Below are 17,149 nucleotides of genomic sequence, written 5' to 3' on the forward strand. Positions count from 1 at the left end.
TCTTGATTTTATTTGATCAAATCAAATCAAATCAAGAAACAGTAGGAGGTGCCTCCCTAACCCACAGACCACAATCAGTAAGGATAGGCAACAACACCTCCTCCACGATCATCCTCAACACCGATGCCCCACAAGACTGTGTTCTAACCCCCCTACTATACTCCTTATGCACCTATGACTGTGTGGCCAAATTCCCCTCCAGTTCCATTTTCATGTTTGCTGATGACGCCACCGTAGTGGGTCGGATCTCAAACAATGATGAGACAGAGTACAAGAATGAGATAGAGAATCTGGTGCGGCAACAATAATCTCTCCCTCAATGTCAACTAAATGAAGGAGATTGTCATCGACTTCAGGAAGCGTAGAGGAGAACACGCCCCTGTCCACATCAATGGGGACAAAGTGGAAAGGGTCGAGAGCTTCAATTTCTTAGGTATCCAGATCACCAACAACCTGTCCTGGTCCCCCCATGCTGACAGTTAAGAAAGCCCACCAATGCCTCTACCTTCTCAGAAGACTAAGGAAATTTGGCATGTCAGCTACGATTTTCACCAACCTTTACAGGTGCACCATAGAAAGCATTCTTTCTGTTTGTATCACAGCTTGGTATGGCTCCTGCTCTGCCCAAGACCGCAAGGAACTACAAAAGGTCGTGAATGTAGCCCAATCCATCACGCAAACCAGCCTCCCATCCATTGACTCGTCTACACTCCCCGCTGCCTCAGCAAAGCAGCCAGCATAATCAAGTATCCCATGCACCCTGGACATTCTCTCTTCCACCTTCTTCCTTCGGGAAAAAGATACAAAAGTCTGAGGTCACGTACCGACCGACTCAAGAACAGCTTCTTCCCTGCTGCTGTCAGACTTTTGAATGGACTTATCTTGCATTAAGTTGATCTTTCTCGACACCCTAGCTCTGACTGTAACACTACATTCTGCACTCTCTCATTTCCTTCTCTATGAACGGTATGCTTTGTCTATATAGCACGCAAGAAACAATACTTTTCACTGTATGCTAATACATGTGACAATAATAAATCAAATCAAATCAAAAGAACTCTAATAAATTAGTCAGACATGATTTCCCTTTCATAAACGCATGCTGACTGTGCTTGATTAGTTTATGATATCCCAAAAATGCTGCTATTACTTCCTCGATAATTGATTCCAATATTTTTCCAACAATAGATGTCAAACTAATGATTTATAGTTACCCATTTTATGCCTCCCTTCCTTTTTAAATAGGGGTGTCACATTGGCAGTCTTCCAATCCTCCAGTACTTCTCCACAATCCAAGAATTTTTGAAAATTCCAACCAATGCATCTGCTATCGTTGTAGCTACTTAGAACATAGAAAAGCTACAGCACAAACAGGCCCTTCGGCCCACAAGTTGCACCGAACAATTTCCTTAAATTCTAGGCTCATCTATAACCCTCTATCTTACTAACCTCCATGAACCTATCCAAAAGTCTCTTAAAAGACTCAATCAAATCCGCTTCCACCACCACTACCTGCAGCCGATTCCACGCACCCATCACCCTCTGAGTGAAAAACTTACCCCTAACATCTCCTCCATACCTATTCCCCAGCACCCTAAACCTGTGGCCTCTCGTGACAACCATTTCAGCCCTGGGTAAAAGCCTCTGAGAATCCACTCTATCAATACTTCTCAATATCTTATACACCTCTATCAGGTCACCTCTCATCCTTCGCCTCTCCAAGGAGAATGGACCTAGCTCTCTCAACCTATCCTCACAAGGCATACCACTTCATCCCGGCAACATCCTCGTAAATTTCCTCTGCACCCGTTCTACGGCTTCCACATCCTTTCTGTAATGAGGCGACCAGAACTGGGCACAGTACTCCAGGTGGGGTCTGACTAGGGTCCTATACAGCTGCAGCATTATCTCCCGATTTCTAAGCTCAATTCCTCTGTTGATGAAGGCCAGTAATCCATACACCTTCTTAACCACAGCCTCTACCTGCGACACATAGAACATAGAACATAGAACATTACAGCGCAGAACAGGCCCTTCGGCCCACGATGTTGCACCGACCAGTTAAAAAAAAAAACTGTGACCCTCCAACCTAAACCAATTTCTTTTCGTCCATGAACCTATCTACGGATCTCTTAAACGCCCCCAAACTAGGCGCATTTACTACTGATGCTGGCAGGGCATTCCAATCCCTCACCACCCTCTGGGTAAAGAACCTACCCCTGACATCGGTTCTATAACTACCCCCCCTCAATTTAAAGCCATGCCCCCTCGTGCTGGATTTCTCCAGCAGAGGAAAAAGGCTATCACTATCCACCCTATCTAAACCTCTAATCATCTTATATGTTTCAATAAGATCCCCTCTTAGCCGCCGCCTTTCCAGCGAAAACAATCCCAAATCCCTCAGCCTCTCCTCATAGGATCTCCCCTCCATACCAGGCAACATCCTGGTAAACCTCCTCTGCACCCTCTCCAAAGCCTCCACATCCTTCCTGTAATGTGGGGACCAGAACTGCACACAGTACTCCAAGTGCGGCCGCACCAGAGTTGTGTACAGTTGCAACATAACGCTACGACTCCTAAATTCAATCCCCCTACCAATAAACGCCAAGACACCATATGCCTTCTTAACAACCTTATCTACTTGATTCCCAACTTTCAGGGATCTATGCACACATACACCTAGATCCCTCTGCTCCTCCACACTATTCAAAGTCCTCCCGTTAGCCCTATACTCAACACATCTGTTATTCCTACCAAAGTGAATTACCTCACACTTCTCCGCATTAAACTCCATCCGCCACCTCTCGGCCCAACTTTGCAACCTGTCTAAGTCTTCCTGCAAACTACGACACCCTTCCTCACTGTCTACCACACCACCGACTTTGGTGTCATCAGCAAATTTGCTAATCCACCCAACTATACCCTCATCCAGATCATTAATAAATATTACAAACAGCAGTGGCCCCAAAACAGATCCCTGAGGTACACCACTTGTAACCGCACTCCATGATGAATATTTACTATCAACCACCACCCTCTGTTTCCTATCCGCTAGCCAATTCCTGATCCAATTTCCTAGATCACCCCCAATCCCATACATCTGCATTTTCTGCAGAAGCCTACCATGGTGAACCTTATCAAACGCCTTACTAAAATCCATATATACCACGTCCACTGCCTTGCCCCCATCCACCTCCTTGGTCACTTTCTCAAAAAACTCAATAAGGTTAGTAAGGCACGACCTACCTGCCACAAAACCATGCTGACTATCACCTATCAATTCATTACTCTCCAAATAACTATAAATCCTATCCCTTATAATTTTTTCCAACATCTTGCCGACAACAGAAGTGAGACTCACCGGTCTATAATTCCCGGGGAAGTCTCTGTTCCCCTTCTTAAACAATGGGACAACATTCGCTAACCTCCAATCTTCTGGTACTATACCAGAGGCCAACGACGACCTGAAGATCAGAGCCAGAGGCTCTGCAATCACTTCTCTTGCCTCCCAGACACCGCTTTGAGCGTCCTATGAACCCAGACCCCAAGATCCCTCTGTTCTTCCACACTGCCAAGCGTCTTACCCTTAATGTTATATTCTTCCATCCTATTCGACCTGCCAAAATGAACCACCACACACTTATCTGGGTTGAAGTCCTTCTGCCACTTCTCCGCTCAGTCTTGCATCTTATCTATGTCTCGTTGCAACTGCTGACATCCCTCTACACTATCCACAACACCTCCAACCTTTGTGTCATCAGCAAACTTGCCAACCCATCCTTCCACTTCCTCATCCAGGTCATTTGTAAAAATCACAAAGAGCAAGGGTCCCAGAACAGATCCCTGGGGCACCCCACTGGTGACCGACCTCCACTCTGAAAAAGACCCATCTACAACCACTCTTTGCCTTCTGTGGGCAAGCCAGTTCTGAATCCACAAAGCAATGTCCCCTTGTATCCCATGCCCCTTCACTTTCTCCATAAGCCTTGCATGGGGCACCTTCTCAAACGCCTTCCTGAAATCCATATAAACCACATCTACCGCTCTTCCCCCGTCTAAGTGTCTAGTCACATCTTCAAAAAACTCAATCAGACTCGTAAGGCATGACCTGCCTCCGACAAAGCCGTGCTGGCTACTTCTGATCATACTATTCCTTTCCAAATGTTCATAAATCCTGCCTCTCAGGATCTTCTCCATCAGCTTACCTGCCACTGAGGTTAGACTCACCGGTCTATAATTTCCTGGGCCATCTCTTCTCCCTTTCTTGAATAACGGAACCACATCCGCCATCCTCCAATCCTCCGGATCCTCTCCCATCTCCATTGATGATGCAAAGATCATCGCCAGAGGATCAGCAATCTCTTCCCTTGCCTCCCACAGTAACCTGGGGTACATTCCATCCGGTCCCGGCGATTTATCTAACTTGATGCTTTTCAACAGCTCCAACACATCCTCTTTCCTAATGCCCACATGCTCAATCTTCTCAGTCCACTGCAAGTCTGCACTGCAACTACCAAGATCCTTTTCCACTGTGAATATTGAAGCAAAGTATTCATTGAGTACCTCTGCTATTTCAACCGGGGTTTAGATGGAGAGGAGTTTGTTAGGTGTGCTCAGGAGAGCTTCCTAACACAGTATGTGGATAAACCTACAAGAGGAGAGGCTGTGCTTGATTTGATATTAAGGAATGAACCTGGGCAGGTGTCAGATCTATCAGTGGGCGTCGTAACCCCTTCCCCTTTCCTGCTCCAATCCCTCAGCCACTCATTCATCCTCCACCTTATTCCGTTCCTTCCCTCACTGTCTCGTGGCACAGGTAGCAATCCTGAGATTACTACCTTAGCGTTCCTTTTACTGAACTCCCTACCTAACTCCCTATATTCTCTTTTCATAACCCCTTCCCCTTTCCTGCCTATGTCGGCAGTACCAGTGTGCACCACGACCTCTGGCTCCTCTCCCTCCCACTTAAGGATTTCTTGGACCCTGTCGGAAACATCCCTGATCCCGGCTCCAGGGAGGCAAACAACCATCCGCGTTTCTCGACTTCTTCCACAGAAACGTCTGTCTGACCCCCCCACTGTGGAGTCCCCAATCACCACTGCCTTCCTACTCCTTTCCTTACCTTTTTTTGCTGCAGAGCTGGACTCCGCGCAGGACGCACGACCACTGCTGCTTCCCCCAAGTGGGCTGTCCCCCCCATCAGTACTCAAACAAGAGTACTTATTCTTAAGGGGCACAACCACTGGGGTACTCTGAACCACCTGACTCTTCCCTTTCCTAACTGTGACCCACTCGCCTGATCCTTGTGGCCCCAGTGTTACCACCTGCTTATAATTCCTATCTATCACGTCTTCGTTTAGGATCTTTTAGAATCCTAGAATGCAAGCCATCAGGGGCAGGGGGCTTATCTGCCTTTAGCCCTATTAGTCTCCTCATACTATTTCTCTATGATGGTGATGGTACTGAATTTCTTTGTGTTCTTTAGTATTAATGTGGTGTTCGAAGTATCTTCCACCACAAAGGCTGATGTAAAATATCTGCTTTCTTGTTCCCCCTATCTGTTCAGATTCATTTTCTAAGGGGCCTGTGTTCACTTTGATCTCTCTCTTCCGTTTTATATATTTAAAGAAGTTCTTAATGTCAGTTTTTATATTCCTCGCTAGTTTACCCTCGTAGTTTATTTTTTCTCTTCTTATCACCTTTTCAGTCCTCCTTTGCTGGATTCTGAATTTTTCCCAATCTTTGGGGCTACTTTTGCCTCCTTATAGCTTTTTCTTTGAACTTAATACTCTCCTTTACTTCTTTGATTAGCCATGGTTGGTTTATCCCTCTCTTAGAATCTTTCCTCCTTACTGGGATATACCTTTACTGGAGTCATGAATTATCTCCTCAAATGTCTGCCACTGCTTGCTGACTGTCTTTCCTGCTAATCTATCCGTCCAGTCCGCTTTCGCTAACTCTACCTTCACTTTATTGTAATTCCCTTTAATTAAGTTAAACACAGTTATTTCTGACCCAGGTTTCTCATTCTCAAACTGAATATTAAAATTCCCCACAAATATTACATTGCCTTTTTTTACAAGCTCAATTAATTATCTGTTTAATGCTCTATCCAAGGATATAACTACTGTTAGAAGGCTACTCCCACCAGTGCTTTTTGACTCTCGCTATCCTAATTTCGACCCAAACTGGTTCAACTTCATGATCTCATTACAGGAAAGATGTTGAAGCCATTGAAAGGGTGCAGAGGAGATTTACAAGGATGTTGCCTGGATTGGGGGGCATGCCTTATGAGGATAGGTTGAGGGAGCTTGGTCTCTTCTCCCTGGAGAGACGAAGGATGAGAGGTGACCTGATAGAGGTTTACAAGATGTTGAGAGGTCTGGATAGGGTAGACTCTCAGAGGCTATTTCCAAGGGCTGAAATGGTTGCTACGAGAGGACACAGGTTTAAGGTGCTGGGGGGTAGGTACAGAGGAGATGTCAGGGGTAAGTTTTTCACTCAGAGGGTGGTGGGTGAGTGGAATCGGCTGACGTCGGTGGTGGTGGAGGCAAACTCGTTGGGGTCTTTTAAGAGACTTCTGGATGAGTACATGGGATTTAATGGGATTGAGGGCTATAGATAGGCCTAGAGGTGGGGATGTGATCGGCGCAACCTGTGGGCCGAAGGGCCTGTTTGTGCTGTGGCTTTCTATGTTCTATGTTCTATGTTCTATCTTCTGAGGCCAGATCCTTTATCATTAGTGTTTTTATATCCTCTGTTACTATCAAGGCTCCCTCTTCCTTTTCCATTCTGTCTGTCTTTCCTACATATTGTGTACCCTGAAATATTTATTTCCCAACCTTGATCACCTACCAACATCCTTGGGGGTATCATTGACCAGAAACATCTGTCATATAAATGTAAGGGCAAGTCAGAGGTTAGGAATCCTGTGGTGAGTAACTCACCTCCTGACTCCCCAAAACCTGTCCATCATCTGCAATGAACAAGTCAAGAGTGTGATGGAACACTCTCCACATGCCTGAATGCCACCCACAATACTCACAAAGCTTAACACCATCTAGAACAAAGCAGCCCACTTAATTGGCACCCTGGCCACAAAAACTCACTTCTACCACCACCAATGCACAGTGTGTACCATTTACAAAAGGCATGGCAGGAACTCAAAAATGTTCCTTTGCACATTCGAAACCCACAACCTTTTACAATCTAGAAGGGCAAGGGCAGCAGATAAATGAGAACATCACCACCTGCACGTTCCCCTCCCAAACCACTCACTATCCTGACTTGGAAATATATCAGCATTCCTTCACTGTCAATGGGTCAAAGTCCTGGAATTCTCTCCCTAACAGCACTGTGTGTATACTTACATCATAGGAACTGCAGCAGTTCAAGAAGGCAGCTCAAGACCATCTTCTCTCGGGCACTTAGGAAGGGCCTGTTCCTGCACTGTACTTTTCTTTACGCTATATACATAATTATGAGTTGGCAGTCCAGAGTGGAGTTATTTTATAGGAAATCCAAGTGATTTTTCCTCCATTCTTGCGTGGAAGAATCCTTGAACAGCTACACAAGGGACATCCAGGTGTGGTAAGAATGAAGGAACTGGCACATAATTATTTTGGTAGCCAGGATTAGAAGCACAAATCAAAGAAGTCCAGCAGGTTTATTTGGAACCAAGAGCTTTCGAAGCTCACCACTCACCTGATGAAGGAGCAGCGCTCCGAAAGCTCATGATTCCAAATAAACCTATTGGATTTTAACCTGGGAGCGATTTTTTGTCTCAGTGCTGGGCGGACTTGAAACTGGGAGAGTTTCAGTTCCGTCTTTTGGGTGAGTTTTCAGGCCCCCCCATACGCACACTGCCTGCAAAATATCAGCAAGCTTGTTGCGCACTGCAGAAACCTGTGGGCGGGGCTTAACGTGTCCAAAACCCTGCAGAAGGAGGTAAGGCGCATGTGCCGGCCTCTGATGCTGCACATGTGCATTAGCAGTAGCAGGGCTCTGACAGATAAAGAGAGAGCTGTCAGGACCCTGCTAGTGCAGGCTGCCTGAAGCAGCTACCCAACCCCTCTGGAATCACGGGGGTCCACAGCCCGAGATACAGCCCTCACGGACCCCCCACTGCCCAGACCGATCACGGACCCCCCTCTCCCACCAATTGCCACCGCCGCCCCTCCAAACCCCCACCAATCGCTGCGGTGCGGCAGCGGGCCCGTCTCCCTCCCTCCCCCCACCGATCCCTGCAGAGTGGCCCCTCTAGTCCCTCCCCCATTAGCACCACCCCCATTATCCCCACCCCACTAGCCCCACCCCACTAGCCCCTTCCCATTAGTCCCTCCCCCACTGATCCTGCCCCCACTTGACCCACCTCCTGGCATTGCCCAGGTGCCAGACTGGCATGCCCAGGTGCCAGGGTGGCCCTGCCCAAGGGGCATCCCCTCCTTGCCCTCAGCCTCCCGGGGGTCCTCAATGGTCTCCAGTTCCACCAGCGAGGCCAAGTGGACTGCTCCCTGTTCATGGGGAGCATGTTTGTTCCTCGCCGGTGCGAATCTTTCCCGGTGAGATCATAAGGGTGGGAGGGCCCGGACAATTGAGTGGCGGGCTCGCTAAGCATTATAATACATTTCCATATTAACTTACCTCCCGCCCTTTTCTGGTGCTCCTAAAATGGCGCCGGTTTTCACACTAAGCACTTTACGCCCGACTTTACACTGCATCGTCCCCGAAAACAACCACAATGTGATGGTAAAATCGCCCCTGGTGTTGTGAGACTTCTTACTGTGCCCACTCCAGACCAATGCCGGCATCTCCACCTCATGCCTAGTAACAGTAGATGCACATTCTAAATGGCCTGATGTCATGATCATGAAATCCACAACAGTACAACAGCCTATCGAAGAGTTGGATGAAATATTTGCTAGTTTTGGTAGACTTGAGCAGAATAGAAAGTGACAATAGGACACAGTTTGCTTCAAAGGAGTTCAAAGACTACTTGATGGGAAATGGTATACAACACACCAAGTCGACTCCATACCATCCATCATTAAATGGATTGGCCAAGCGATTTGTACAGTCACTCAGTACTCAAAGGACCATGGTACATTGTCAAGACGAGTAAATAAATTCTTGATATCATCCAGGAACACCGCACACAGAGTTCACTAACAATGCTGCTTTTAAAAAGAAAGCTAAGGACAAAGTTTGAAGTTTTGATACCACCTGATACTTCATAGATTGTCAAAAAGCAGAGATCGCTAGGAGGGAACAGATTTCTCAAAAGAGAGTATTTACTCAAGGAGACCGTGTGCTAGCTAGAAGCTACCATATCACGGCAAAAACAGGTCCAATGTCTTACACTGTACAGACAGATGATGAGTGAGCTTGGCGATATCTTACTGACCAGATACTAGCCTCAAGAAGTGAAATCACTGAAGCTACACAAGAAGTACTTACATTAGAAATGCTAAGTAGTAATACCTCTGAACAGAGATTAATCACAGAGACAATTGCAAATTTTATTTCTGAAGAATCTTCAACACCAATGGAAATGGGAACCAAATGTGGCACCTCATGACTTTTCGCTTTGTGTTAACTCCCAGTCGATATGCAACACTAACTGTATTGTCTTCTATCACTATTTTATTTTTCTTCACTCACCCCACTTGAATGTCATCCTTCACCATGGCTCCATGATCAGACTGTTCATCTACCTTATAGACCTTCTCCTCATCTGCACAGGTAATAAGCACCTCATACATTTTGGACAAAGTCGAGGCTGAGGCTCCTCTATCACTACATACTGGTTCCCCTTAAATGCCTGACTCGCAGCACTCACTCCTGCCCTTGACCATTGACCAACTCTAAAGCTCTGCCTAACCTAAGGAACATGATTGCCTCCTGGAACCAAGTGTCCAGATAACTCTTCTCCCCTGATGCCCCAGAATATCCACAACTCAAACTCCAGCTCAGCCATATTAATGTTAATGGTGGCATTGGATTGTGCCAGTGTAACCCCGGCCTCCACTCTGCACTGTAGTATTCTGTGATTCTGTGATACAGGGGTCATGTGCCACTTGTTTTTCGGTTTTGCTTTCACTGAGCACTGCTCTTTGTTTTCCTATTAACACATTCTATCTTACCATTATGCCATCATTGGCACTTCTCTAGTCTTTAATGACACCATTAACACAAAGGCAGTGACATTTTCAATAGACTTTGACATCTTTGTCAATATCCCTGATCTTCTATTCTGCACCACTTCCTCCACCCGCCTCTCCAACTATATAATTCTTTACATTTCTATCCTCTTTAGTTCTGTAGAAAAGTCATATGGACGTGAAACATTGACTTTGTTTTTCGCTCCACAGATGCTGCTGGGTTTATCCACCATTTTCTGTTTCTTATTTCGGACACAATTGTTACTTGTTCCTCAATATTCAAGCTTACAATTAAATCTTTCTATTCAGGCCCCAGGCCCCAGCGACCTAGTCAAAGTCCAAGGCAGGTGTCAAGACCGCAAATGACTCCACCTGCACCATGTCGAGGTAGGCTCAAAGCACAAAATTAGCTTGATATTAATTATATGTTTTATAAAAGGGGGAGGAGTGATAAAATATTTACAATAGCTAGTATTTCCATTGCTTTCTCTGAAGTTTAATTTCCATGTGCAATTTAAAATGCAAACTGCTGTGCCATTTTAAGATATATGTATTTCTATTTTAAGATGACTTTCGCCACAATTGGATCAACTTTATCAGCCCCGCAGCTGTCTCAGTTGGTCACTTTGTGGTCAGTCCCCCCTTTCAACATTAAAAACAAGTGCATCCAGTTTTCTTCAACAGAGATCAACAAGTTGTTTAATATCTGCTTTCTGAAAAAGATGAAGATGAAAATATTTGCAAGGAAATTACAAAGAAGTGCAAAAATAAGATTATTTATAATGAGCAACTTTAATTTTCCAATTATAGGCTGAGATAGATAGCTGTACAAGGCAGAGACAGTTCCCAGAGTGTATTCAGGAGAATTTTTCCAGACAGCATGCTCCCAGTAGAACACGAGAGGAGACACTGCTGTACCTGGTTGTTGTGGGCTAAGTGGAACAAGTGGCAGTAAAGGGACAGTGATCAATCTGGCATAAGGTTTAAGGCTGGCTATGGAAAAGAGCAGGGAACAATCAGAGTCAGAATAATTAACAAGGAAAAGCCAATTTCAGTGGGGTATGGACTTATCTGGCCCAGATAAATTGAGGGATAGATTGAGGGAGGCAAAACTGTAACAACTGGTTTACCTATAAAGAAGAGATAACTTGGGCACCGTCAAGGTTATTTTCTCATGGAGGAGGAAAGTGGGGTAAACAAATCTTAGATGAAGAAAAAGATCAAGATTAAGATGAAGCAGAAAAGGTATGTGACAGATGTCTGGTTGATAATAAAATTGAGAACCAGGCCAAATACAGAAGGTTCAAACTATAAAAAATGAAAGAAGTAAAGGGAGAGTCAGTGATTAGATGGTGAGATGGGCAATGGTTGGATTCAAGAGAGAATCCAACCATCGTCCCTTGGTAGTCAATGACAATACCATCACTGAATCCCCCCATCAACATCCTGGGGGTTACCATTGTATATAAACACAGTGGCTCCAAGAGCAGGTCAAAGGCTAGGGATCCTTCAGCGAAGAATCCTCCTCCTGACTTTCCAAAGCATGTCCACCATCCACAGAGGACAAGTCAGGAGTGTGATGGAATATACTCCCCACTTGCCTGGATGGGTGCATTCCAGCAACATTCAAGCAGCTTGACACCATCTAAGACAAAGCAGCCCATTTGATTGGCATCCCATCCACAAACATTTATTCCCACCACCACTGATGCATAGTGGCAACAATGTGTACCCTCTACTAGATGCACTGCAATAACTCAACAGGGCTCCTTAGACAGCACCTTCCAAACCTATGACCACTACTATCCAGGAGGACAAGGGCAGAAGACAGATGGGAACGCCACCACCTGGAAGTTCCTCTCTAAACCACACACCATTCTGACTTAGATGTATAATGCTATTCCTTCACTGTCGCTGGGTCAACATTTTGGGACACCCTCCCTAACAACACTGTGGACTGGAGAGGTTCAAGAAGACAGCTTACCATTCCTTCTCAAGTGTAATTCAGGATGGGCAATAAATGCTGGCCTAGCCAGTGATGCCCACATCCCACAAATTAATTTAAAAAAACAGATCTGAGTTCGCATTTGAGTTTCTTATAATCCATTTAAACACATTGTTATAAAGAGAAAAAGAGAAAGAATCAAGTGCAAGTAAGGAGCATAAAAAGCTAAGTGACTTAACAGTTAATGAAAGCATGGTCAATCTGATCTTATGATGGATTTCATTCATCTGAGGGATGGGAGAGGAATTTCCTTATTCTTTAACAACAACATTCAATACCTCTTTCAGGTGCAAAGAAGCGCGCTGGCACCACAAGAAGGCATTCAGCACAAGGCAGCTCACGTAAGTTGTAAACTTAAAAAAGGACTAGTTATAGTACCATGTTTGAGCATGAAGCATATACAATGCACCGAAGGAGTATAGCTGCTAATCTAATAATGTCATGAAACTATTTAGACTAAAATGTACGAGGGTTGATCAGTAGGTTCGCGGATGATACGAAACTTGATCGGGTGGTAAATTGTGAGGAGGCTAACCTTAAGTTACAGGAGGATATAGATGGGCTGATCAGACAGGCTGATCGGTGGCAAATGCAATTCAATCCGAATAAGGGTGAGGTGATGCACTTGGGTAGGACAAATAAGACAATGGAATGCATGATGAACAGCAAAACCCTGGGAAGCACGAGGATCAGAGAGACCTGGGTGTGCATGTACACCGGTCCTTTAAGGTGACAGGACAGGTGGATAAAGTGGTTAAGAAGGACTTGCCTTTATTAGCCGAAGCATGGAATTTAAGAGCAGGGAAGTTATGCTGGAACTGTATAAAATGTTGGTTAGGCCACAGCTAGAGTACTGTGAGCTGTTCTGGAATCCACATTAGAGGAGGAATGTGATAGCAGTGGAAAGGGTGCAGAGGAGATTTACCAGGATGCCTGGGCTGGGGAGTTTTAGTTATGAAGAGAGATTGGATAGACTGGGGTTGTTTTCATTGGAGCGGAGGAGACTGAGGGGTACATATTTGGGATGCATAAAATCATGAGGGGCATAGATAGACTGACTAGGAAGAAAGTTTTCCCCTTGGTGAAGGGATCAATGACTTGGGGGCATAGATTTAAGGTAAGGGGCAGGAGGTTTAGAGGGTAAAGAATACCTTTTTCATCCAAAGGGTGGTGCGAGTCTGGAACTCACTGCCTGGAAGCGCGGTGGAGACAGAGACACTCATAAAATTTAAGTATTTAGATGTGCATTTGTCGTGCCAAGGTCTACAAGGCTATGGACCAAGTGCTGAAAAATGAAATTAGAAAGCTAGGTGGTTTGTCTTTGACCTACACAGGGCCTTTTTCTATGCCGTTTACTTCTATTATTCAAGGATTCTATCTTCACATTATATTTCATTGACACGCATCGCCACAAAATGACCCATAACGATTGAATATGCGAGAAAGCCAAATACTGTGGAAGCTGGAAAATTTAAATAAAAACAGGAAGTGCTGAAAAAACTCAGCTGGTCTGGCAGCCTCAGCACATTTAGAAATCTGTCAGTCTCTATGTTAAGCATAGTCAGTGACTGAGCTTCCACATCACTCTGGGGTAGAGAATTCCAAAGATTCACAGCCCACTGAGTAAATAAAACATTCTCCTCATCTCAGTCCGAAGTGGCTTTCCCCTTATTTTAGAGAGAAGGGCCCGATTTTACCGTTGCGTTTCGCCCGCTTTCGGGCCCAAAAACTTGGTAAAGTTGGGCGTGAGGCCATTAACGCAATCCGCGCCCGCACAGATGCCCAAAATACCAAGGGCCGAAAATGGCCACAATCCGAATCGCGCCCAAAACAGGTGAAACTGCGATTTAAATGCATTTGCATGCATTTAAATTGAATTAATGCGCTGCCCACCCAACTTTACCAGCATTTCCCCCTTTACCATCGCCTTCGCCCATCCAGATTTGGCGTGAAACAGACCTGCTCAACAAAGGTCTGTTTCGGGCGCTCCAGCTTCTGAAGAGGTAAGTTCAGAGCTTCCAGTGGCTCTCTGACTCAGATTGGTGGTGGAGAGGTGGGGGAGGCCAGATCATTCTCAGGTGGGATGGGGGGGGTGGGGGGGAGGCCAGATGGATCTCTGGTGGGGGGTGGTGGGGTGGCAGGGGTGTCCGCTGCCACTCTGTGGGCGATTGGTGGGGGGGAAGTGCGGGCAGGGAGTCGCGATCGGTCTGGGTAGCTGGGGGGGTTGGATAAGGGGGACAGTTACCTGTGACCTGTGTACCTGTATCCCCAGATCCCTTTGCCTATCAATACTCTTAAGGGTTCTGCCATATATTGTATATTTCCTATCTGTATTAGACCTTCCAAAATGCATTGCTCACATTTGTCCAGATTAAACTCCATCTGCCATCTCTCTGCCCAAGTCTCCAACCGATCTATATCCTGCTGTATCCTCTGATGGTCCTCATCGCTATCTGCAAATCCACCAACCTTTGTGTCATCTGCTGGGACCTTTGCTGTTTGTAATGTATATAAATGATTTTGACGAAAATGTAACTGGTTTGATTAGTAAGTTTGCGGACGACACAAAGGTTGGTGGATTTGCGGATAGTGATGAGGACCATCAGACAATACAGCAAGATGTAGTCCATGCTGCACTTTTTTTTAACCACTAAGCTAGTCCCAATTGTCCACATTTGGCCCATCTTACCCATGTAACTGTCTAAATGCTTTTTAAAAGACCAAATTGTACCCGCCTCTACTACTACCTCTGGCAGCTTGTTCCAGACATTCACCACCCTCTGTGAAAAGATTGCTCCCAGGACCCTTTTGTGTCTCTCCCCTCTCACCTTAGGGGCAGCACGGTAGCACAGTGGTTAGCAAGGGTTCGATTCCCGGCTTGGGTCATTGTCTGTGTGGAGTTTGCACGTTCTCCCCGTGTTTGCGTGGGTTTCCTCCAGGTGCTCCGGTTTCCTCCCACATTCTGAAAGACGTGCTGGTTAGGTGCATTGACCCGAACAGGCGCCGGAGTGTAGCAACCAGGGGAATTTCACAGTAACTTTATTGCAGTGTTAATGTTAGCTTTACTTGTGACTAATAAATGAACTTTACTTACTTTAAACCTATGCCCTCTAGTTTTAGACTCCCCTACCTTTGGGAGAAGATGTTGGCTATCTGGCTGATCTATGCCCCTCATTATTTTATAGACCTCTATCAGATCATCCCTTAGCCTCCTACGCTCCAGGGAAAAAAGTCCCAATCTAATAGTCTCTCCTTATAACTCAAACCATCAAGTCCTGGGAGCATCCTAGTAAATCCTTTCTGCACTCTTTCTAGTTTAATAATATACTTTCTATTATCGGGTGACCAGAACTCTACACAGTACTCCAAGTGTGGCCTTACAATTGTCTTGTATAACTTCAACAAGACGTCCCAACTCCTGTATTCAATATTCTGAGTAATGAAACCAAGCATGTCGAACGCCTTTTTCACCATTCTGTCCACCTGTGACTCCACTTTCAAAGAGCGATGAACCAGTACTCCTTGATCACTTTGCTCTGTAACTCTCCCCAACACCCTACCATTTACTGAGTAAGTCCTGGCCTGCGTCACCTTGCATTTATCTAAATTAATCTCCATTTAATGTTGCCATTCGTCAGCCCACTGGCCCAATTGATCAAGATCCCGTTGCAATTGGAGATAACTTTCTTCACTGTCCACTCTGCCACCAATCTTGGTGTCATCTGCAAACCTACTAACCATGCCTCCTGAATTCTCATCTAAATCATTAATATAAATGACAAATAACAGTAGACCCAGCACCGATCCCTGAGGCACACCAATGGTCACAGGCCTCTAGTTTGAAAAACAAACCTCTACAACCACCTTCTGGCTTTTGTCATCAAGCCAATTTTGTATCCAATTGGCTACCTCACCCTGGATCGCGTGAGATTTAACCTTATGCAACAACCTACCATGCGGTTCCTTGTCAAAGGCCTTGTTAAAATCCATCAACTGCACTGCCCTCATCTACCTTCTTGGTTATCCTTTCAAAAAATGCAATCAAATTTGTGAGACATGATTTTCCACTCACAAAGCCATGCTGTCTGTCCCTAATCAGTCCTTGCCTCTCTAAATGCCTGTCGATCCTGTCTCTCAGAATACCTTCCAACAATTTACCCACCACCGATGTGAGGCTCACTGGCCTGTAGTTCCCAGGCTTTTCCCTGCAGCCCTTTTTAAACAAAGGCACAACATTTGCCACCCTCCAATCTTCAGGCACCTCACCCGTGACTATCGATGATTCAAATATCTCTGCTAGGGGACCCGCAATTTCCTCCCTAGCCTCCCACAATGTCCTGGGATACACTTCATCAGGTCCCGGGGTTTTATCTACCTTGATGCGCTTTAAGACTTCCAGCACCTCCTTCTCTGTAATATGTACACTCCTCAAGACATCACTGTTTATTCCTCCAACATTTGCTGATATGTGTCACTCAAGACTAAAACAGTGAAATATGTTAGTAAATGTCAAGCAATATATTTGGATGATGTGGATGTCATGGTTCAAGAGTTGCCACGTTGGCCAGTTTCACATGGTGGATGCAAATCTTGCAACATTGGTAAGTGTATAAGTTTAAGGTAAAGTTTATAAATGGTATGGCTGTTTGGTCGGGGAATGGTGGGCATACCGTGAATTGAGCAGTAGATCAAGCTATTGGTGCAATTGGTAAGATATGCTTTTTGAAGTTCAAGTCACTCACCTTGTCAATTTTTTAGATTGTTGACCTTATTCCTGTGCTGCATCCACATTCTTGCAGAAAGGCCCCTGGAACTGGTATTCCTGTTGAACAGGTCTGTGGAGGGAGATACAAGGTATCTTTCCTTTATTCCAAACACTGATGCATGCTCTCTTCATGTCCAGCAATTACTCAAAATATTACAGCATATTATAGGAGTTCTGACAAAGTGTCATCCAGACTCGAAACTTTGGCTCTATTCTCTC

Source organism: Mustelus asterias, chromosome 2 (assembly GCF_964213995.1).
Source record: "Mustelus asterias chromosome 2, sMusAst1.hap1.1, whole genome shotgun sequence".
Lineage (NCBI taxonomy): Eukaryota > Metazoa > Chordata > Chondrichthyes > Carcharhiniformes > Triakidae > Mustelus > Mustelus asterias.